Source organism: Protopterus annectens, chromosome 5.part0 (assembly GCF_019279795.1).
Source record: "Protopterus annectens isolate FY-2018-M chromosome 5.part0, PAN1.0, whole genome shotgun sequence".
Lineage (NCBI taxonomy): Eukaryota > Metazoa > Chordata > Ceratodontiformes > Protopteridae > Protopterus > Protopterus annectens.
This window is the reverse complement of record NC_056735.1, coordinates 344,547,833-344,571,980: the sequence shown is the minus strand read 5'-3', so window position 1 is coordinate 344,571,980 and position 24,148 is coordinate 344,547,833. Positions and strand designations below refer to the sequence as shown.

Sequence of the window (24,148 nt, the reverse complement as noted above, 5' to 3'; positions counted from 1 at the left end):
TGTAGCTACTTGTTTCATTTATAAAAGCACTGCTTTCAGCATTTGCTCACTGTTCACAAGTTGTGGATGGAAGACCTACAGTGACTGTGCAGACTAGTGAAAATACTTAATTTGTTTACATTTTGTTGACTGGATTGGTCCTACTCTGCACAGCCTATTTTCAGTGAGAACCCAGAGAAAAAGACTCAAAAAAATAACAAAAACTAAAACAATACCACTTTCAAAACTTGACAAGTATAAACAAATGGTGACAGAGGTAAAAAGAAGTTATGTTCTTACCATAACATTCCATCTGTGTTGTTGATCTTCATTCATTCTTGACAGATGGGGGTTCGGTTTCAACCTCTCAGAACTGACTTGGCTGTTATACATATCTCGTGCCAGCCATAAACTCTCGAGCTAAAGCTCTACCCACAATGCCCTTCTTCCCATTACCTCAGATCAAATTTGCCTTATAGTTAAGAAAAATACAGAAGCCCTGTCTAAGGAATAACCCTATAATTACCCAGGACTAGGTCCAAACCTCCAGGAGCCTTTTGGAGGGGCAGGAGGGTGGGATGTCAAGAATGAATGAAGATTGACAACACAGATGGAACATTACGGTAAGAACATAACTTCTTTATCTGATGTTGTCAATTTTCATTCATTCTTGACAGAGTCCTCAGCTACTTTAGATCCTGGGTGACCCTAAGGAAGGATATTCCTAAGCACCACAGAGCCAAAGGATGCTCTTCTCCTGGTGACCATATCCAATTTGTAATGAATGATAAAGATATGTGGGCTAGCCAAGTTGCAACTGCACATATGTCTTCCATAGAAGCTCTGGAATGGAATACCGCTGAAGTGGAAACATATCTTGTAGAATTAGCTCCGATTGTAGTTGACAGTTTGAGTTTATTCTGGTTGTACATAAAGGTAATGTAGCCTCTTAGACATTTCGATAAGGTGACCTTTGATGCAGGTTTACCCAATCTGGTACCTGAAAAGGACAGAAATAATTAGTCTGATTTTCTAGAGGACTTTGCTCTGTCCGAGTAAAAACATAATTGTCTGCGGACATCCAACAAGTGCAAGCAGTACTCTACTTTGTTTGTAAAATTTGGAAAGAAGACTGGTAAGTCTATGGTCTGGTTAATATTGGACTCTGATACCACTTTAGGGAGGCAGGTGGGACTGGTTTTGAGTCATACTCTTTCTTTGTGGAATATGATGTAAGGATGATTCACACATAAAGCCTGTAACTCTGAAATTCTCCTAGCAGACGTGATAGCTACTAGGAAGACGGTCTTCCAAGACAAAAACTTGAGGTCACAAGTGGCTGCTGGTTCAAAGGGCTGTTGAACTACACATTGTAAGATTAAGGTCAAGTCTCTTGGTGCTACCAGATCTTTGAAAGGGGGTTTTAAATGCAGAGTGACTTTAAGAAAAAATTTGCATAGATGATGAGATATCAATGAATGGTCATCAAAACCATCATGAAAATTCAAAATGGCAGCTAGATGAACTTTAATTGTAGATGTAGGGGCTCCCACTTGAAATAACGTGGCTAAATATTCCAGAACCTTCTCAAGTGACACGGAGAAAGGGTCAATGCCATTTGAACATGCCCAAAATTAAAGTCTTTTCCATTTGCTTAAATAAAGTTTCCTGGTGGACGGTTTATGGGAAACCAGAAGTATCTTCTGCTCTGGGGAGGACAAGTTATTATGCCTGGCAATTACTGGAATTGGAGAAACCAAGTCGTCAGCTTGAGATTTTGAAGACTGGGATGCGCCAGGCTCTAAGGGTCAGACAATATGTCCAGAGCTGGATCCAGAGTCACTTATGGGGCCAGTAAGGTGCAATGAGAATCATTCTGCTTCTCAACTGTTGGGCTTTCCTCAGAAACTAGAGAATTAGTGGAACTGGGGGGAAAGGCATACAGAAGTCCCAGAGGCCAATCAAGAAGAAGTGTGTCTCTTGGGGACTCCCCATGAGGGGTAATTAGGGCAAAGTTGCTGCTGCATTTGTGGTTTATGGGACAGGCAAACAGGTCACAGCAAGGCTGACCCTATCGATGAAAGATCTTCGCCCCTATGTTGGGATTGAAAGACCACTCGTAGGCAGGAAGATACATCTGCTCAGTTTGTCCACAATTATGTTGGAGCTCCTTGGTACATGCATTGGTATCAAAAAGCAGTTGGAAACGATTGCCCATTGCCAAACCCTTAGGGCTTCCCAACATAGAGGGTAGGACCTGGTTCCCCCCGTTTGTTGATATACCAGACTACGGACATGTTATTTGATTGGATTGCAATTGTCCCTGTGGGAAGGACAGCCTGAAATGCTTGCAACGTTAAAAGCACTGACTTCAGTTCTAGGACACTGACATGCAAATTGGCCTTTTGTGGGGACCAAGTGCCTTGAACAGTCTTTCCCAGAAAATGCCCCCCCCCCCAATCTTGGAAGTTTCTGTGGTCGCTACAGCCTTTGGCTGAGAGGGGGAAAAGGGACGACTCCACAGATTCTTTTCTGGCTTTCTTCTCCAAACAATATCCTTTTTGCAGCGATTGGTTATCAAGACTGGATGGGACATGAGGTGTGTTAGAAGTGATCACTGCAACGCCAAGAGCCACTGAAGCAGCCTCATGTGATACCTTGCTAGGGGAACTAATGTTATTGTTGCTGCCATGGTTCCCAGAGGTTGTAGTACCAAATGAGCCAGAACTTTGTCTTGGAAGATGATCATTTGAAGTTGCGATCTTAGCTTTAACAACCTGCGATGAGGAAGGAGGCCACACAGGATATTGTATTTAATTTTACTCAGATAAAATCCAGATCCTGCGTGGGAGTCAGTTGTGACTTTTCTTTGTTGACTGAAATGTCTAAGATGTAGAACGAAGTCTATGGTGTAATGCAGTAGATGGCTGGAGGAGGCAGTGAGGACAGAGTCGCCTAAATATGGAAACACCTGGAATCCTTGTAGTCTCAAATGAGCTGCTATGACTGCCATGCATTTGAACACCCTGGGGTCTGTGGTGAGACCAAAGGGCAGCGCTTGGAATTGCTAATGACTGGCTCCTAGCCGAAAGCAGAGATATCTTCTGGAGTGTTTGTCCATTTTTATGTGGTAACACGCAATCTGAAGATCTATATAGCACATCCAATCGTCCTTCTCTAGAAAGGGAAGGATGGACTGAACTGTGACCATCCAGAATTTTGTCTGTTGCACAAATTTGTTCAATAGGCTGAGATCCAAGATTGGTCTCCAGTCCCCTGTGTTTTTGGCACTAAAAAGAATCTTGAGTAGAATCTGGATCCTATTTGGTCTGGAGGGTCTACTTGGATGACTCTTTTTCGAAACAGCTTTTGAATTTTTACTGCTGCTAGATCCCTCTGACTGGATGGAACATCAGGGATTTGCCTTTGGGGTTTTGGTAAAAGACTGAAAGGAATGTGGTAACCTCTGGTAATTATCTTCTGCACCCAGGAAACCGAGGTTATTGTAAGTCAGGTTGAATGGTGCAGTGAAAATCTTCCCCTGACAGCTTCCAGAGGTAAGCAATTGGGCCTCCATTCATGACCACTGATAGGGTTGTCTAGAAAAGGAATCTCTGGAGCCCTGGTTATGCGGACCCCCTCTGCCATGGGAGGGGCATCTTCCAGAAGAGTTCTCCTCTGCCCTGGGGGGAATACTCACCACGTGTGTCCCGAGAAGGCCCTTGGGTCTTCCTGAACCACATTTTTCTACTCCTCTGATTCCTGGAGTAAGGTCATTCTGGAGTGAAAAAATGAACGCCCACAGCAGAAAGAGTCTTTCCATCCTTTTCACACCTGGTTAGCGTGTCTCTAACTTTGGACAAACAATGAAGTACCATCAACAGGAGCATTGATTATTTATTTATTATTATTTATTATTTATTTATTTTACATTTGTTGACCGGGCTAGTCTAACTGGATACATGTCCATTTTCAGTAGAGGCCCGAGGAGAAAAGCTCCACTGTAACAGTCTACGGTAACACACTAAGAAAAAAATATATACAAGAGGATAACTAAACTACTAAGCAGGAGTTAGCAACTAATTAGCATACAAAACAACAGAAAAACAATTAGTGAATCAAAAACACACAGCAACAACAGCAGTATTTAAATACAGAATTGAAAATTATTTATTTATTTATTTATTTATTTTTTATAGCATCTGGACTTGGACTTGACCTATCATGAAGAAAAAAAGAACTAAAAATACTACCTGTGCAAGGCATTAGGTAGTGCAAAGTAAGTAGAGGTGATAGGAGGTAAAACATAAGCAAAGTAAGTAGCGGTAATAGGAGGTAAAATCATAAGAAAGAGGAAGTCACAAGCTGAAGAGAGTCAAGGAGAAAAATTGTAGTGATGGGAGCAGTGATATAAGCTAGCTCTACACAAGGCAGTGTGAGAGAAGGAGAAGTAATACTTGTCCAGATGATGGGTGTGTACAGTGCAGATAGAGGTAATTTATTAAAGAGGTAAAAAGATGTGGAAGTAGGAAACAAGAGTCAGTCAGGAGAAGAGCAAGGGCAGAGCCAGTGTGATTTGAGGTGGGTCTTTAAATGTTTCTTGAAAAGGAAGACTTAAAGGGATCCGCAAAATCACACAAGTCCATCCAGGCATGACGTCTAATGGCAACGCCTGTATCCACTGCTCTAGACATCCCTTCGGCTGTAGGAGCAATAAGCCACATAGACGAATATGAGATCGCCTCCAGAATGGCAAGCTGAGAGGCAACCTTATCTCAAATCTTGTCAAACACTGCTCCTGCTATGGTGTCTGAAAGCTCAGTTATCAAATCCCTTTGGAGTATGGTAAAGTGTGCCAAAATGTAAGGACCGAATAGCAAAGGACACTGAAGCAAAGACCCGCTTCTCAAATCTGGCCATCATCCGGGACGCTCGGTTAGGATGATGGACAGTTGAACTCTCTTCAGTGAGTTCCTTTCTGGTGGCCACTGCCACCACCATGGCATCCACTGCTAGACCTTTAGACCAATGGGGCTGATCATCTGGGGCTGAAAGAATCTTATCCGGTCTCCAGGGAATAGGCTCTATAGAGTCAGGAGCCTTCCACACTCGCTGAATGATCAATTTAACTAGGTCTGTAAAATTAAAACGAAACCAAACAGGAGAAAACAAAAAAGCCGTGAATAGCGGAAGACAGCCAAAAGGAGTAAATTTATTTTAAGCGCTTTTCGTCAGCACATATGAGCTGACTTCTTCGGAAACAGAGCCACTGACAACATAACCATTTAAAAAGGCTCAATAATCAACCTACGTCATACAATTAACTCCGTTAATTCAGTTTTAAAAAAGTTTTTAAACATTTAAAGCTACAAGAGCCATAAATGGTGGCAAATATCTAAACTCTAAATACATATAAAAAGCAGAGAGTGCATGAGTCACATCAACTTATTAATGTAAAATCCATACAGTTATGCTGAAAAATTTAAATGAGTTGCTGTTAAACATTACAAAATACAAAAAACATATTAATGATAATATAATTTCAACAAGTAATCAATCTACCTGTAATATACTGTTGACTCCTGATCCGAAGCTTACAGAAATCATGTATGTGTAGTATAAGCAAGTCTAAGACCCAAAGTTATTCCAAATTACATAAAAAGTGTTCATAGTTGAACAAAAAAATAATAAAAAATAAAAAATAAAAAAATATATATAAATGTTTGTATTTAAAATAATTGTATATGTAAGTATATAAATATAATAATGGTGTGTTTACAAGAGGAGTGGTGATTTCAAAACATTGTATTTATGTGTTTCCAAGTTTTTGTTCCAATATTGTCCATACTATAAACCCCTTGTTTAAATTCCAAATTTAAAGTCCAACATGTTAATAATAAGCTCAGCTTCCAATAGGAACATAAGGTAATTATGTATATGGTATAACCTAATATAAAATACTCAAAAAGTATATATGGTTCTCAAATACCATATATACTTAATCTGTAATTTTAATATATAATATGTAGTGGGTTAGACATACCTAATGTCACAAGTGTCGTGTCTAACATGTTGACAATGAAATTAACTAAAAATGACAAAAATTCGGAATATTATACACAAAAACATAAAGAGTGTGAAATGACAAGGCCTTCATCTCTTTAAACTGTTCAGTTTTAGTAAACTTCCTATTGAACAAGACTCATTTAGTCCTGGAAAGCTATATGCATTCAATTTCACCTGCCATTTCAATTCCAATTCCTCCAGTTTCAAGTTTCTAGGGTCCCCTCTCGGGTCAATTTTTACATGATCAATTGCCATAAATCTGAAACCATGGTTAGGGTAGGCCGCCGTGTGTTTTGCAAGTGCGTTCTCCAGTTTCCCTTTTCTAATAGCATACAGGTGTTCATACATCCTTTTACGCAATCTTCTTTCGGTTTTACTGATGTAGAATGCTGTACAGGATGTACACCTGGATAGGTAGGTGGTAAATGTAGTATTGCAATCAAACTTATTCCTCAACTTAAATTCTTGTCTATTCAGGCTAAACGAGTTGCCTTTGTGGACATATTTACAGTAGTTACAGTTCAGGCATTTATACATACCAGGACATCTCACTGTTGACATGTCATGCTTTTCTAACAGGGTTTTGATGTTGTACCCTTTCCTGTAAACTATCATAGGTTGGTCCCCTAGTTTTTCATATAACTCAGGTTGTGTTTTAAACAAGTCCCAGTTTTTCTTCAATATAGATGAACAAAGGGTACTTGTTGTGCTGAAAGTGGTAATAAATTTGACAGTAGGTGTACTGTTGTTAAACTGATCACTATTTAGCACCATACTCACATTCTGGCCGCACTGATTCCTTTCGGCCAAGTTAACACCATTGTCGTCAGAAGGTGTTACAATGTTAGTCCTCAAAAGTGGCAAGTACACATTACTGTGTCTTTTATCCATTACCTCCTGAACTATCGGGTCAAGAAAAGTTACTGGGTAACCTCTATGAATAAACATTTTCCATATGTGAGCACATTCCTTTGTGAAATCCTCATCCAGGCTGACCATTCTGGAAGCTCTTACCAGCTGCCCTTTCACAACAGATTTCTTCTGGTGGTAAGGGTGACAGCTGGTATAGTGGAGGAAAGTGTTGGAATATGTAGATTTTCTAAAGATGTTCGCAGTAAACGCGTTTAAATTATAGTTTTTACTTAGGTGGATGTCAAGATAATCAATAGTGTCACAATGGAACGTGTAAGTAAATTGCAAGAACTTAGTAGTGTTATTAAAGTATTCAATAACTTGGTGGCTATCGCTCTCACTACCTTTAAATAAAATGAAAATATCATCCAGGAACCTTGTATAAAACAAAAAGGAATCTGAGAACAAATTGCCTTTAAAGACAAACTCTGATTCCCAGTAAGCCATTACCAAGTTTGCTACACTTCCCCCACAGGGTGAACCCATAGCAACCCCTATTTTTTGCAAAAAAAATTCATTGCAGTGGAAAAAGTAGTTGTTTGTTAGTACCACGTCCATAAGGACAGATACTTGGTCAATTTCCCTAATAGGGGCTTTGTGTTTCATAAGCATGAGTCCTACCCATTCTAATGCTACCTCGTGGGGTATACTGGTGTACAGGTCCTTTACATCAATTGTGAGGAAGTTGTAGCTCTTGTCAAAAGTCAAGGTGTCTATGTTCTTCAAAAAGGTCCAAGAATCTTTACAGATTTGAGTCTCCTTGGCCAAGTATTTTTGTAAGATGGCATCCAAAACCCTAGCACAAGAGTAAGTGGGGGATCCCCTACTGTCCACCAAAGGTCTTAATGGTGGATTCTCAATACTCTTGTGAATTTTGGGGATGCCAAAAATACAAGGATATCTAGGAAATGACATTACCAGGTAGTTATATGTCCTTTGGTCTGTCTGACCATCAATGAACAGGTCCTCAATACAGTTTCTAATAGTACTATAGGCTCTATTTACCTCACTACGGGAACTGTGTGCGTATGCTTCAGTGTTGAGTAACTCATTCATCCTGTCATGATAGTCACTCATACTGAAGACAACCAGTCCACCACCCTTATCGGGTTTGCAAAACCTAAGCCCTTGGGTGGTAAGATAGTGCACTGTTTCCCTTTCATCGTTGCTCAAGTTAGTAGCGGGGTTCCTGTTATTCTTGTAGATGTTCACATGTCTTACATCCAGTTCGCAACATTTCTCAAAAAGGTCAAGGGCAGGGTGCAATGGGGAATTGTAAGTACTAGGTACACAGAGACTGTCAATAGAACCAAAGACATCACCCATCAACACCTGAAGGTTTAATTTCCTAACAAACATTTTAATGTCTAAGATTGTGTTAGTCAGGTCCCATGGTTTTGATGGGATGAAAGTGAGTCCCTTAGATAAAAGGTCGACCATTTCAGGCCCAATTTCTTTGTTACTAAAATTGTATACATTAAAGTCACCAGCAGTGTTTGAAATAATAGAAGGTACACTTTTACTGCTCCCCAAAAGAACAGACTCATGGGAGCCAAAACTTAAATCATTCAAATTAGTAGCAAGGTTAGGCGATTCTATGTTAACCCCATTGAGCACAGGTACAAACTCGATCATATCCGTAATCGGATCAGGCAAGTCATAGTTGTCAGTCAAATTCAAGGCTGGACCAGTAACAGATCGAGGTTTTATTTCCTGTGGGCATTGTAGACCCGTTTGTCCTTTACTAGGTTTTGTTGGTAATTTTTCTGCTTCGGTCTGGCCCCGGTGAAGGGGCCCTGCTGAAAATTTGGATCTCGTATCTGTTGTCTATCAGGTTGAGCACTTCGTAGTCTGTTACGCCATGGGGTACCCCTACCACCCTGTCCTTGGAGTTCAGGTGGCTATAAGTCGTAACTGGTATTGTTGGACTCGAAGTCATCAACAAGGTCACAAGGTCCTTGTTGTACGACATTCTGGTCCTTATTATATAGGTAAGATTTTTTAGGGTTTACCATTCCCTTGCCCCAAACTTGAGCCACAGATGGAATGGGGTAAGCAGTTCCCAAACCATATGCTTTTATGTCTCTATCAAGTTTTTTAATTTTGTTAGTCTCCAGTTTGGACATGTATTGGTCAATACTATTAAAAATACGATCATAGTCGTATTTGTATCGACCAAATTCGTAATGAGCTTGTATACTAGTGTCCAATTCCGTTACGTGACAAGAAAGGTCGCTGACCGAGATGGTATAATGTTTAATAATAGTCTCAATCAGCTCAAATCCTTGGCGGTCAAATAGGGAAACCAAGTCTTTATGAAAAGCAGACCCATTTTCCAACCCAGTAGGGTAGGACACCCGTCTTAAGCCTTTGGGAACAACCTTTCTAGATAGGCATTCTTGGAAGTAGGATATTTCTAACTGTAACTTTTTGAGTTTAACTAGACACGAGTCAAATAACTTTAGTTTATTACCAATTAGACTGTCATCTTCTTCAGCTGTTAGCCCCCTACTGTTGTCAATAGATTGAGCAGTGTTCACACTATTAAAACAAAACCATTTTCTAACCAAGTAGTAAATGAGGGAACTGTTATAGTACCTTTTGGATGCAGCAGTTCGCTTCTAGATGGTCCAGAAAGTATACTTGGTACATACTGGTGAGAATCTCCAAGCTCAACATCTCTAGTAGTCAATGACACTTCAGTTGTTCCTCCAGATTGATCTATTGGCACTCGCTGGTTTGAAATAACCTCATTAGGGTTCACTTCATTGGTAGCATCCATATGCGTATCCGTACCTGGCCTTACAATGTAGTTAGTTGAACATGCAGGGTGCATTGTAGTACTCAGAATGTTCCTAGTGTCCCCACAAAGCATACCAGCAGCGTTGCTGCAAATGCGTTGGTTCACAGTATTAGGTACTCCCGCTTCATTGTTAATGTGAAGCCTTTCTACTATCAACCTATCCACACTAGAATTAGGTGAAATAGGCGTTCTCTCCACTTCACTGTTAGTTTGCCACTTAACTGACTCAGATAGAGACAGTACAGGCTGTTGTAGACCATGTTGGTCTAAATCCAGCTCGTCCAATCTTAAAAAAATGCCGTCAAGTTTGGATGCCAAAACATCCCAGGAACTACCCATGACCGGAGTGATGTTCACATCCATTGAGTCTCCAGCATTTGAGTTATTTAACAACACCCCTGGAGTGTCCAGAGGATTAAATTGACTATCAATTCCGTTCATGCCTGTTGCCATGTAACTGTAAAATTAAAACAAAACCAAACAGGGACAACAAAAAAGCCATGAACAGCGGAAGACAGCCAAAAGGAGTAAACTTATTTTAAGCGCTTTTCGTCCGCACATATGAGCTGACTTCTTCTTGTTTCAACATAACTATATGGATTTTACATTAATAAGTTGATGTGACTCATGCACTCTCTGCTTTTTATATGTATTTAGAGTTTAGATATTTGCCACCATTTATGGCTCTTGTAGCTTTAAATGTTTAAAAACTTTTTTAAAACAGAATTAACGGAGTTAATTGTATGACGACGGTTGATTATTGAGCCTTTTTAAATGTTTATGTTGTCAGTGGCTCTGTTTCTGAAGAAGTCAGCTCATATGTGCTGACTTAAAAGCTTTAAAATAAATTTAACTAGGTCGTCAGCAGGTGGGGTCACCCAAGAAGTAGATGGGCAGGCACAAAAAGCTTGCAAGACTACAGATTCCTCAGAGGATGGGTTGGAGGACTTCCAATCACCTCTCTGTTTTAATATTTCCAGGATGTCACCAAAAGAGACATCTTCCGGGGGTGACTGTGGGGTCCCTTCCCCTTCACCGTAATTTGTGTCTTCAGTGACTGATTCTTCTGGAGAATCTAGGTGCTTCCTTTTGCATGTCTTATCTGGGGGACGTTTGAGGAAGACTCGAAGAGGGGGGGCCCTGAACCAGGGTATCTTGCAGCTCTTGTACCCACTGTCCAGGTGTAGCAGACTGCAACAGCTGTAAACCAGGGGGAAACAAAAATATGGCACCAGCTGGGAGCCTGCTGAGGCCAAAGCTCTTTTCATAATCTGGAAGGTGGGCCTGCCTGAAGAGGGATGGGAACCCAAAACCAAGAATGACAACCTCAGAACCAGGTTCACACCCTGCTCTGAAGAGCCAACACCCAGAGTAGGAGCCGAGCGACTGCTTGAAACTGCCATGGTCCAGAGAGCCACAGACGGCACTGTGGAAATAACTGGAACCGGTCCAAGGATCTTGGAAACCAATGGACAAACCTCTGTCCTGGGTGTACGATGAATCCAAAGGAGCCAAAGTCAACAGACTCCGATGCTGAGGTGAGGTCCACCATCAGCACCAAGGTAGCTGGTACCAGGAGCGTCGAAGCAAGGGGCTCCAAACCCTGAAAAGAGGTTAAAGGAGGAAGAACTGGAGGAGTCCTTGGAAAATAAGCCTCGGCTCTGGGTGGGAGAGAGGTTTGTGAAGGTGCAGGAAAGCCTATGGCTGCTAAAAGCTGGTCCGCCAATCTGACTATGTCCAATTCTGAGAGAATCCCGGAGGAACGGATTGACATTCCCAAAGAGGACTCAGGCCTGTCCAGAAAGGGGCTTGGCTGCTGACACAAAAAGAGGTCTATTGAAGGAGAATATTTACTCCTGAGTAAAAGTAACGGATCGACTTTTAGCACCATGGGGTGCTGTATGGAAGGGGAAGGTGGAACCGAATGAGAGGATGAAATTATTGTCAGTGCGAAGAGGTAATTGGTGCGAAGCAATAGTCAGTGCCAAAGTGGTTTGAATCTGTTCAGTACTTGACAGCACCAATGTTGAGTGTGTTGTCTTCGGTGCCGGAGGTGATGATAATGTCACTTTTGGTACCTTATCTTTTGGTTCTGAAGAACTTGTTGGAACCTGGAGTTTCTGTGATTTTATTTGCCACAAGGACACTTCAACAAACCTTTGAAGATCAACTTATTGCGCCTCTCTGCTAGAGTCCAGGAGCTACAGCCCTTACAAATATTTCAAGATACATCCAAGTGAGGGGTACCCAGGCAATACATGCAAGAAACATGCCCATCAGAATTGGGAATCTTTCTGCCACAGTCCTGACACTGCTTAAACCCAAATGCCCCCTTTTGTTTCTCTGCTATATCAAAAATAGTCTAGACGGTGAAACACACACACACACACACACACACACACACACACACACAGACTGCACTCGCTCAGAAAAGGGAGAGGAAACGTTATCGAAAGTGTTTTATTTTTTTGGATATACCAACAATGGTATAGAAAATTACCCAGTGGGTAAAGGGATGAAGAGGGAGAAAAAAATGGGATGAAAGAACAAGAAGAATACCAATGATGGTATGAAAGACTACCAATGGTAAGAGGAGAAGGAAGAAAGAGGCCTGTCACCAACTATGGTAAAGAGAGTTACTGTAAGTAAAGGGGTATGGGCAGAAAGGTTAAAACAGTCACTCACATAAAAACTAGTTAGCAACAGTATGCTATGGATATACAGAGTCTTAACTCAAAATCAGCCAAAAATGATAATGGCAAAGACAATTGAAGCACTTAGCTGAGAACATTGGCTGACCGTCCAATTTTCCACGCGGCAAACAAGATCTGAGGTAATGGGAAGAAGGGCATTGTGGGCAGAGCCTTAGCTTGAGAGTTGATGGTTGGCGCTTGAGTTATGTATAACAGCCGAGTAGGTTCCATGGAGTCAGAACCAAACCCCATCTATCAAGAATGAATGAAGATTGACAACATCAGATGATATATTCTCATTTAAACAACCATTTGAATGATATGCACAATGCAAGTCATGACTGATTGACATTGTTATAAACTACCAAAATGCATAAGGTAGTTTAAATACAATTAAAAAAAGTTTTGTGATTATAGTAAAATACATACTGATATCATGCTAGTTATTTCCAATAATCAAGAAATACAGTAATATGTTACTTGGAGTTTACAGGAATAAACACAAGTTTTACACTGATTTGTTCTGTTGGCTAATGCAAAACAAAATCAACTTGACTGGGAGGGAGGTAGCCTTTAATTCTGTGTTAACATATGGCATTACAATGCTTATATACTGTGATACCCATGCACTGACACAGTAATCAAGGAGCCTCAATCCTCACCACTAACAACAGTGAGGGGCATCCACACTGGGAAGGATAACAAATAAACACACAGTAAAGTACAATTTCCCTTAAGAGCAGACAGAGATCACAGTTAGTCTGGGGTTGGTTTCTCCCTTTCCCTCCAGATCTGCAGTAAGACTCTCCACTGGCACAGCTATAGGCTCCAGATCTCAGCCTAGTGGGCAAGCTAAAACCTCTAGCACCCTCTCTGTCCGATTACTGGCTGTCCCTGCCCAAGTAGCTGACACACACACACACACACACACACACACACACACACTTTGAGATGAGTTATATATAAACACAGAGACACTCCTGGGAAAGGTTGGCACAGGTTCTCCAGCTATGCCTTCCTGCCAGTCTATAAGGTAGTACCCAGCTGCCACCAACCACTAGTATCAGCTACTAAAAAGGCCCTTACCAAAGGTGTCCAGTTTTACTGTGCTATATTACTATCCAGATAACAAGTGTGACCCAGGGCTAAAACTATTGTAGTGGTATGGCCAGTATCATTATATACATGCAATGTACTCTAGAGCTTAAATTATCTCACACAAAACAGCCACAGTTGAAAGGTTTAAAAATATTTAATAATAAATAATAAAAAAAACACAAGACAATACTTCTTACTACACAGTGTTATTAAAGAGTTTAGAGATCACAGGAAAATGCTTAAAATAATACATTAGAATAGTTCTGACATCAATACAGAAAACAGCTAGACTAAACATACTATTTTCTAAGAGTAATCACAGTTCTAAATAAACTTACATATAGAGCAAAGCAGAGTACTAGTGAGTTGTTGTCAGCTTTAGACAAAATCCAAAATGCCCTCGCTCTGTCTCTGAGAAAGTCCTTTAAATTGATAATACATCCTGCTGACTCATTTTAGATTACATCATTCTTAACAATTCTCTGGTTTCCCAGCTAACAGAAACTCTACATTTACATTTCTTAGTAAGCCTGCACCTGGTCAAAAAAACACAGCAATTAAAGACATTATATATGTAAAATCTAGCAATTAACTCTGGTCTCAAAAGAATAGAAAGAAGCTGCTGGTTCAGACACCATGGCTCTGAGCCCTGAGATCAAACAGTCATAAAATGCTTGACTTATCAGCTTTCTTACAGCAGAGTGCACTGCACTGTTGTTACATTTTTGCAGTTTAACATCCAATACAGTCTTCTTACATTTAAGAGAACAAGCCTATGGCTTTTATTAATATTTACAAAGACATAGAATTATCTACAAAATTCTATCTAGCTAGGCTGGCAGCCTTCACATGTCTTCACATATACCTGCATATATCTAGTTTACATATTAACTGACACTGTCTATATCTTCTTTCTTTTATATATGAAATAAATGAAAGTAAGAGTGACAAAATGAAAACCAGATGAAAGTGAGGTACAAGTTTCTCATGTCCCACTATTTCCTTTCTTATCTTTGACACAGATGCTATAGCGCAGCTAATGGAGGTACAAATTCTGTCTCATGGGTGCATTAGTCAACAAAAAAAAAAAAAAAAAAAAAAAAAAAAAAAAAAAAAAAAAAAAAAAAAAAAAAAAAAACATTTTAAAAAAAAAAACAAAAAAAAACAAAAAAAAAGAACAAAAAATAAAAAAAAAAAAAAAAAAAAAAAAAAAAAAAAAAAAAAAAAAAAAAAAAAAAAAAAAAAAAAAAAAAAAAAAAAAAAAAAAAAAAAAAAAAAAAAAAAAAAAAAAAAAAAAAAAAAAAAAAAAAAAAAAAAAAAAAAAAAAAAAAAAAAAAAAAAAAAAAAAAAAAAAAAAAAAAAAAAAAAAAAAAAAAAAAAAAAAAAAAAAAAAAAAAAAAAAAAAAAAAAAAGGTGAAGTTGATCCTGTGTCCACAATCCTTGCACGCATTTGTCCAGCATGTGGGCCCCCATCCTAGGTCTGAAGTCTGTTGTGATGGTTCTGGTGGCGGGGCCTGGTTGATCATGCTGGTAGGAATGTTTTGATGGAATAGTGGATTTCTGTTTCTAGACTGGCGTTTGGACATAAATTCTTTGGCACTTAGCGCTGGAAAGGGGCCCAGATTATCATGTGCCATCCCAATGCAGAACTTTTTGCTGTTTGTTAAGTGCAAATAAGAGGAACTTTTTTTTGTAGGTGATTTTACTTGTATTCAAGAACCCTTTTTGGCCAGTTTGGAGCTATCAGGATTATCCTTGGCGTTCTTCCTTGATTTTAGTAGTACCTTGTGTATCAAAGGAAGAGGTGGGAATGCATATGCTTTAGGCCTTTCCAGTTGAAGGAGAGTGAGTCCACTTTCCATGCTAGTGGGTGGAATGTCCTTGTGCAGAATTTTTGAGCTGGTGATTGAGAGGTGATAATAGGTCTATCTGTGGCATTCCCCATTTCTTGAGATGGTCTTGAAGATGTCCGGTGCAGCTTCCATTCGGGCATCCGTGGTTCTGCTTAATATGTCTGCTAGAGTATTGTCTTTCCCGGTACAAATATTGCCTGTAACTGAATGTTGTAGCTGAGTGCCAGGGTCCACAGCCCCAAAGGGTCATTCTGCATAGGGGTATGAATGAGTGCCTCCCTGTTTGTTGATGTACCACATGACTGTGGTGTTGTCTGTCCTTATCATCAACTGGCCCTCTTTGAGAAATGGTTTGAACTTTTGGATTGCCAGTTTTACTGCCAGCATTTCTTTTAGATTGATGTGCAGGTGAAGTTGATCCTGTGTCCACAATCCTTGCACGCATTTGTCCAGCATGTGGGCCCCCCATCCTAGGTCTGAAGCGTCTGTTGTGATGGTCTGGCTTGGTTGACATCTGAAAGGGAAGGCCTGGGTTTGACTGGCATGCCTGAGCCCACCATAGGAACTCCTGTTTTAAGCATGGAATTAGTGGGATTTCTGTTTCTAGACTGTGTCTGTGTTGGGACCATAAATTCTTTAGGTACCACTGTAGTTTCCTCATATGTAGTCTGGCAAATGGGACCAAGATTATGCATGATGCCATGAAGCCCAAGGCCTGCAGAACTTTTCTTGCTGTTAACTTGTTCAGTTTTGTTAGTGCCAAGAAGTAAAGAGGAAGTTCTTTTGTTTTTCTGTAGTCAGGAATGCCATTTGTTGTACTGTGTCCAATTCCGCCCAAGAATGTCCTTGTTTGGGATGGTATCAGCCTTGACTTTTGTAAATTGACTGTGTATCCCAGTCCTTGTAGCAAGTAAATGACCCTTTGTAAATCTGTTGTCAGCTTGCTTTTGTTGTCCCCTTGTAGCAGGCAGTCGTCCAGGTATGGGTAAATTTGAATTCCTGTAGTCTGCAATGGCATTACTGATGCCAGGCATTTTGTGAATACTCGGGGCAGTAGATAAGCCAAAGGGCAATGCTGAGAATTGATAGTGCTCTGATCCTGCAAGAAATCTGAGGTATCTTCTGCAGATTGGTCGAATGGGGACGTGCAGGTATGCCTCCTTGAGATCTAGAGTTACCAGCCAAGACTCCTTGCCCAGCATGGGAAGAAGTTGCTGTAGGGTCAGCATTTTGAATTTTGGGACAATGATGTATGTATTTAAGGTGGACAGGTCGAGAATTGGTCTCCAACTTTTTTCCTTTCTTGGAACTAGGAATAGTCTGGAGTAGAACCCCTTTCCTTGTTCTGCTGTTGGCACTCTTTCCACAGCTCTCATGCTTGCTAACTCCATTATCTGGCGTAGAGCCTCTGTTTTTTGATTTGGAGGTAGGTTTGGCATTCCTCTTTATTTGTTCCCTGGTAGGCGGATTTAGGATTAAGTCACTGTGGTTGTGCTGATGTAGTGGCAGTGGCTGTGTCTGTGCCTCTGTTGTTACCTTGCCACTGTCGTCCTCTGTAGGCACCTCCTCTGGATTGGTTTCTGCCTCTGGAACGTCTATTCCTGCCCCTTTGAAATTTTGTGGAGTCAGGAAAGGACCAATTTTTGGCAGGCCAGTTCCTGCTAAACCTTGGGGGTTGAACCTGCAAGAAATCTTTAACAGTTTGAACAGATTTTGCCTTTTCTTCCATTTTCTTCATAACCTGCTGGGCAGGTGTACCAAACAAACTTGTCTTTCCATAGGAGCATCTAGCAACTTAGCTTTAACATGATCCGGTAAAGCTTGTTCCCTTAGCCATGCATGCCTTCTTATCACTGTGCCTGTCATGGCTGATCTAAATGAAGCCTCCAGTGCATCATAGCCACATTTTAAGGAATGGTTGCTAACCTGTTGTATGTTATTTACCATTCTAATACATATTTCTTATCAAGAGATTCATCAGTGGTTAGCTTTTTAGTTAACTGATCAAGCATAAACTCTTGGTATTGTATCATGTGAAACTGACAGTTTAAAGCTCTAGCTGAGAGAGTAGCTGAAGTGTAGACCTTTTACCCCATCTGTCTATGACCTTGCCCCTTCAGAAGGAATAGGGTTTTAGCTGTGGTGCTACTGCCTTGGGACCCTGGGATATAGTTTCTGGGTCTGCAAGTGGGGCCTTGTAAAGGTGGTGATGAGTATCTGGCACCCTGTAAAATCTGTCTGGTTTGGCAGGGGCTGGGGGTTAAAAAGAAATCTGGGGGAGGGGGGAGGGAAACAATTTTATTGAAAGGGGGGAATTTCATCCACCAAGGAAGGGGGAACAGGAGGTTTATAGCCTTAAAAGGGGCCTGTGCCCGTGGGAGGTTTTGGGGAGAAAGGTCCTTTTTGTTGACTCGTCATTGCTGACCCAATGCGTTGCTGCAAATGCGTTGGTTCACAGTATTAGGTACTCCCGCTTCATTGTTAATGTGAAGCCTTTCTACTATCAACCTATCCACACTAGAATTAGGTGAAATAGGCGTTCTCTCCACTTCACTGTTAGTTTGCCACTTAACTGACTCAGATAGAGACAGTACAGGCTGTTGTAGACCATGTTGGTCTAAATCCAGCTTCGTCAATCTTAAAAAAATGCCGTCAAGTTTGGATGCCAAAACATCCCAGGAACTACCCATGACCGGAGTGATGTTCACATCCATTGAGTCTCCAGCATTTGAGTTATTTAACAACACCCCTGGAGTGTCCAGAGGATTAAATTGACTATCAATTCCGTTCATGCCTGTTGCCATGTAACTGTAAAATTAAAACAAAACCAAACAGGGACAACAAAAAAGCCATGAACAGCGGAAGACAGCCAAAAGGAGTAAACTTATTTTAAGCGCTTTTCGTCCGCACATATGAGCTGACTTCTTCTTGTTTCAACATAACTATATGGATTTTACATTAATAAGTTGATGTGACTCATGCACTCTCTGCTTTTTATATGTATTTAGAGTTTAGATATTTGCCACCATTTATGGCTCTTGTAGCTTTAAATGTTTAAAAACTTTTTTAAAACTGAATTAACGGAGTTAATTGTATGACGTAGGTTGATTATTGAGCCTTTTTAAATGGTTATGTTGTCAGTGGCTCTGTTTCCGAAGAAGTCAGCTCATATGTGCTGACGAAAAGCGCTTAAAATAAATTTAACTAGGTCGTCAGCAGGTGGGGTCACCCAAGAAGTAGATGGGCAGGCACAAAAAGCTTGCAAGACTACAGATTCCTCAGAGGATGGGTTGGAGGACTTCCAATCACCTCTCTGTTTTAATATTTCCAGGATGTCACCAAAAGAGACATCTTCCGGGGGTGACTGTGGGGTCCCTTCCCCTTCACCGTAATTTGTGTCTTCAGTGACTGATTCTTCTGGAGAATCTAGGTGCTTCCTTTTGCATGTCTTATCTGGGGGACGTTTTGAGGAAGACTCCGAAGAGGGGGGGCCCTGAACCAGGGTATCTTGCAGCTCTTGTACCCACTGTCCAGGTGTAGCAGACTGCAGCAGCTGTAAACCAGGGGGAAACAAAAATATGGCACCAGCTGGGAGCCTGCTGAGGCCAAAGCTCTTTTCATAATCTGGAAGGTGGGCCTGCCTGAAGAGGGATGGGAACCCAAAACCAAGAATGACAACCTCAGAACCAGGTTCACACCCTGCTCTGAAGAGCCAACACCCAGAGTAGGAGCCGAGCGACTGCTTGAAACTGCCATGGTCCAGAGAGCCACAGACGGCACTGTGGAAATAACTGGAACCGGTCCAAGGATCTTGGAAACCAATGGACAAACCTCTGTCCTGGGTGTACGATGAATCCAAAGGAGCCAAAGTCAACAGACTCCGATGCTGAGGTGAGGTCCACCATCAGCACCAAGGTAGCTGGTACCAGGAGCGTCGAAGCAAGGGGCTCCAAACCCTGAAAAGAGGTTGAAGGAGGAAGAACTGGAGGAGTCCTTGGAGAATAAGCTTCGGCTCTGGATGGAAGAGAGGTTTGTGAGGGTGCAGGAAGCCCTCTGGCTGCTAAAAGCTGGTCTACCAATCTGACTATGTCCAATTCTGAGAGGCTCTTGGAGGAATGGATTGACATTCCCGAAAGGGACTCAGGCCTGTCCAGAAAGGGGCTTGGTTGCTGACCCAAAAAGGGGTCTATTGATGGGGAATATCTAGTCCGGGGTAAATTTAATGGATCGACTTTTGGCACCATGGGCTATTGTATGGAAGGGGAAGGTGGAACTGAATGAAAGGATGAAATTATTGTCAGTGCCGAAGAGGTAATTGGTGCCGAAGCAATAGTCAGTGCCAAAGTGGTTTGAATCTGTTCAGTACTTGACAGCACCAATGTTGAGTGTGTTGTCTTCGGTGCCGGAGGTGATGATAATGTCACTTTTGGTACCTTATCTTTTGGTTCTGAAGAACTTGTTGGAACCTGGAGTTTCTGTGATTTTATTTGCCACAAGGACACTTCAACAAACCTTTGAAGATCAACTTATTGCGCCTCTCTGCTAGAGTCCAGGAGCTACAGCCCTTACAAATATTTCAAGATACATCCAAGTGAGGGGTACCCAGGCAATACATGCAAGAAACATGCCCATCAGAATTGGGAATCTTTCTGCCACAGTCCTGACACTGCTTAAACCCAAATGCCCCCTTTTGTTTCTCTGCTATATCAAAAATAGTCTAGACGGTGAAACACACACACACACACACACACACACACACACACACACACACACACACACAGACTGCACTCGCTCAGAAAAGGGAGAGGAAACGTTATCGAAAGTGTTTTATTTTTTTGGATATACCAACAATGGTATAGAAAATTACCCAGTGGGTAAAGGGATGAAGAGGGAGAAAAAAATGGGATGAAAGAACAAGAAGAATACCAATGATGGTATGAAAGACTACCAATGGTAAGAGGAGAAGGAAGAAAGAGGCCTGTCACCAACTATGGTAAAGAGAGTTACTGTAAGGTAAAGGGGTATGGGCAGAAAGGTTAAAACAGTCACTCACGCAAAAAACTAGTTAGCAACAGTATGCAATACGGATATACAGAGTCTTAACTCAAAATCAGCCAAAAAATGATAATGGCAAAGACAATTGTAAAGCACTTAGCTGAGAACATTGGCTGACACGTCCAATTTTCCACGCGGCAAACAAGATCTGAGGTAATGGGAAGAAGGGCATTGTGGGTAGAGCCTTAGCTTGAGAGTTGATGGTTGGCGCGAGTTATGTATAACAGCCGAGTAGGTTCCATGGAGTCAGAACCAAACCCCCATCTGTCAAGAATGAATGAAGATTGACAACATCAGATGATATATTCTCATTTAAACAACCATTTGAATGATATGCACAATGCAAGTCATGACTGATTGACATTGTTATAAACTACCAAAATGCATAAGGTAGTTTAAATACAATTAAAAAAAGTTTTGTGATTATAGTAAAATACATACTGATATCATGCTAGTTATTTCCAATAATCAAGAAATACAGTAATATGTTACTTGGAGTTTACAGGAATAAACACAAGTTTTACACTGATTTGTTCTGTTGGCTAATGCAAAACAAAATCAACTTGACTGGGAGGGAGGTAGCCTTTAATTCTGTGTTAACATATGGCATTACAATGCTTATATACTGTGATACCCATGCACTGACACAGTAATCAAGGAGCCTCAATCCTCACCACTAACAACAGTGAGGGGCATCCACACTGGGAAGGATAACAAATAAACACACAGTAAAGTACAATTTCCCTTAAGAGCAGACAGAGATCACAGTTAGTCTGGGGTTGGTTTCTCCCTTTCCCTCCAGATCTGCAGTAAGACTCTCCACTGGCACAGCTATAGGGTCCAGATCTCAGCCTAGTGGGCAAGCTAAAACCTCTAGCACCCTCTCTGTCCGATTACTGCTTTGTGTCCCTGCCCAAGTAGCTGACACACACACACACACACACACACACACACACACACACACACACACACACACACTTTGAGATGAGTTATATATAAACACAGAGACACTCCTGGGAAAGGTTGGCACAGGTTCTCCAGCTATGCCCCTTCCTGCCAGTCTATAAGGTAGTACCCAGCTGCCACCAACCACTAGTATCAGCTACTAAAAAGGCCCTTACCAAAGGGTGTCCAGTTTTTACTGTGCTATATTACTATCCAGATAACAAGTGTGACCCAGGGCTAAAGCTATTGTAGTGGTATGGCCAGTATCATTATATACATGCAATGTACTCTAGAGCTTAAATTATCTCTACACAAAACAGCCACAGTTGAAAGGTTTAAAAATATTTAATAATAAATAATAAAAAAAACACAAGACAATACTTCTTACTACACAGTGTTATTAAAGAGTTTAGAGATCACAGGAAAATGCTTAAAATAATACATTAGAATAGTTCTGACATCAATACAGAAAACAGCTAGACTAAACATACTATTTTCTAAGAGTAATCACAGTTCTAAATAAACTTACATATAGAGCAAAGCAGAGTACTAGTGAGTTGTTGTCAGCTTTAGACAAAATCCAAAATGCCCTCGCTCTGTCTCTGAGAAAGTCCTTTAAATTGATAATACATCCTGCTGACTCATTTTAGATTACATCATTCTTAACAATTCTCTGGTTTCCCAGCTAACAGAAACTCTACATTTACATTTCTTAGTAAGCCTGCACCTGGTCAAAAAAACACAGCAATTAAAGACATTATATATGTAAAATCTAGCAATTAACTCTGGTCTCAAAAGAATAGAAAGAAGCTGCTGGTTCAGACACCATGGCTCTGAGCCCTGAGATCAAACAGTCATAAAATGCTTGACTTATCAGCTTTCTTACAGCAGAGTGCACTGCACTGTTGTTACATTTTTGCAGTTTAACATCCAATACAGTCTTCTTACATTTAAGAGAACAAGCCTATGGCTTTTATTAATATTTACAAAGACATAGAATTATCTACAAAATTCTATCTAGCTAGGCTGGCAGCCTTCACATGTCTTCACATATACCTGCATATATCTAGTTTACATATTAACTGACACTGTCTATATCTTCTTTCTTTTATATATGAAATAAATGAAAGTAAGAGTGACAAAATGAAAACCAGATGAAAGTGAGGTACAAGTTTCTCATGTCCCACTATTTCCTTTCTTATCTTCCCAAGTTGCTAACAAACTGTGGGAAGTACAAGTGCACATTTCAAATAGCTGCAGGCTAATGGCATGCCCAATCTCATTGATAATAACAGCACTAGCTTTAGATTCTGTCGTCAAATGGAAATGTGATCAAATTTCTACAAACATGCATTAATCAACAACGTCCTTTCTGTCTCCTGCTTAATGTCAAGTTATGGCAGCCACAAGTCACCTGTACTATCATTTCAGTGTAGCTAGGATGCAGTACAAAAGACCTGACACAAGAAGCTTAAATAAAGCAAGGTCTCATTTCATAGGAAATCAACTTAGTAGTTAGCAGAATGGAACAATGGAAATGGATGCAACACACAACACTCTTTGTGTAATCATTTATAGTTAAAACAGCAACTAAATAAACTGCAGCCTTAGTTATCAACTTCACTTTAACTTTCTTACAAACGAGTTAATTTCTGTGTTGTGTGTCACTTTTATATGGGACTTTGTTGTCCTGCAACAGCCACTGTGGAAACATTTAGTCCTTATCAGCATTACCATGGGGCAGTTTGTGTAAACTGTGACACACACACACACACACACACACACACACACACACACACACACACACACACACACACACACACACACACACACACGCATGTAGATATATTTAAAAATACCGATATATAAAAATGTACATAAGCACAAAGTGTCGACCCCAAAACACTGACAGTTCATAATATCAACACATCAAAATACCTAACACAAATTAACTTAATGGAAAAAAGACAAGCACTATAAGTCTGCAAAATATATATTCAAAAACAAACAAAAAATTCATCCTAAAAAACACAAGGCTTGGTTTGTTTGAATACTAACAGTGTTAAGGAAACTGAAGCTCCCCGTACACTTTAATAACGTGCTAATTCTAACTGTGCAACTAAGCCCTGCACCTTACCTTAGAAAAAAAAAAAACTTCCATAAAATTACCACTATAAAAGAAAGGCTCAGATGTGCACACAAACACAAAAACAACAGAAAAACACAACACTAAAGCTATTCCCTTACCTAACTCTTAACCCTAATCATTACCTGTGAACACTTTTACAAATGCACTCTCACCCCCAAACCAAACCACTTACTATGTGTTGGCATTCCAAACTGTCAATATTCTAACCTATAGGTAAAATGAACTATCAGCATTCTGACAGTGCCTTCTTAGTGTTAACATTCTGAACTGTAAACATGAATTGCAACCATACATAGTGTTTCAATGTTTCATCACAAACATTTTCAGACAAAAGCTGACACTAATACGCTGCAGAAAGTTGTTAGGGTACATGCATTCATGAACTAGCTTAAATGAGAAAATCAGTGACACGCAGTCACCTGCACACAATCACATAAAATGAAATGTCCACCATTACATATCATGCTTAGAAACACATTATAATCCATTCTGAGTAGCACATTTAAACATGTCAACAACATTTAGTCTGGTGAATTGCACAGATAAAAAGTAAGAAGAAGAAAAAAATTAAGAAAATTCACCTGTTAAAAGTATC

General features: G+C 40.4%; 1 protein-coding gene across 3 annotated transcripts in view; it reads right to left on the bottom strand.

The window, feature by feature from the left end:
- LOC122802621 (cyclic AMP receptor-like protein A) overlaps positions 1-24,148 on the bottom strand; it is a 3,720,933-nt gene that overhangs the window by 3,408,108 nt on the left and 288,677 nt on the right. The gene's annotated exons all lie outside the window — the stretch shown is intronic.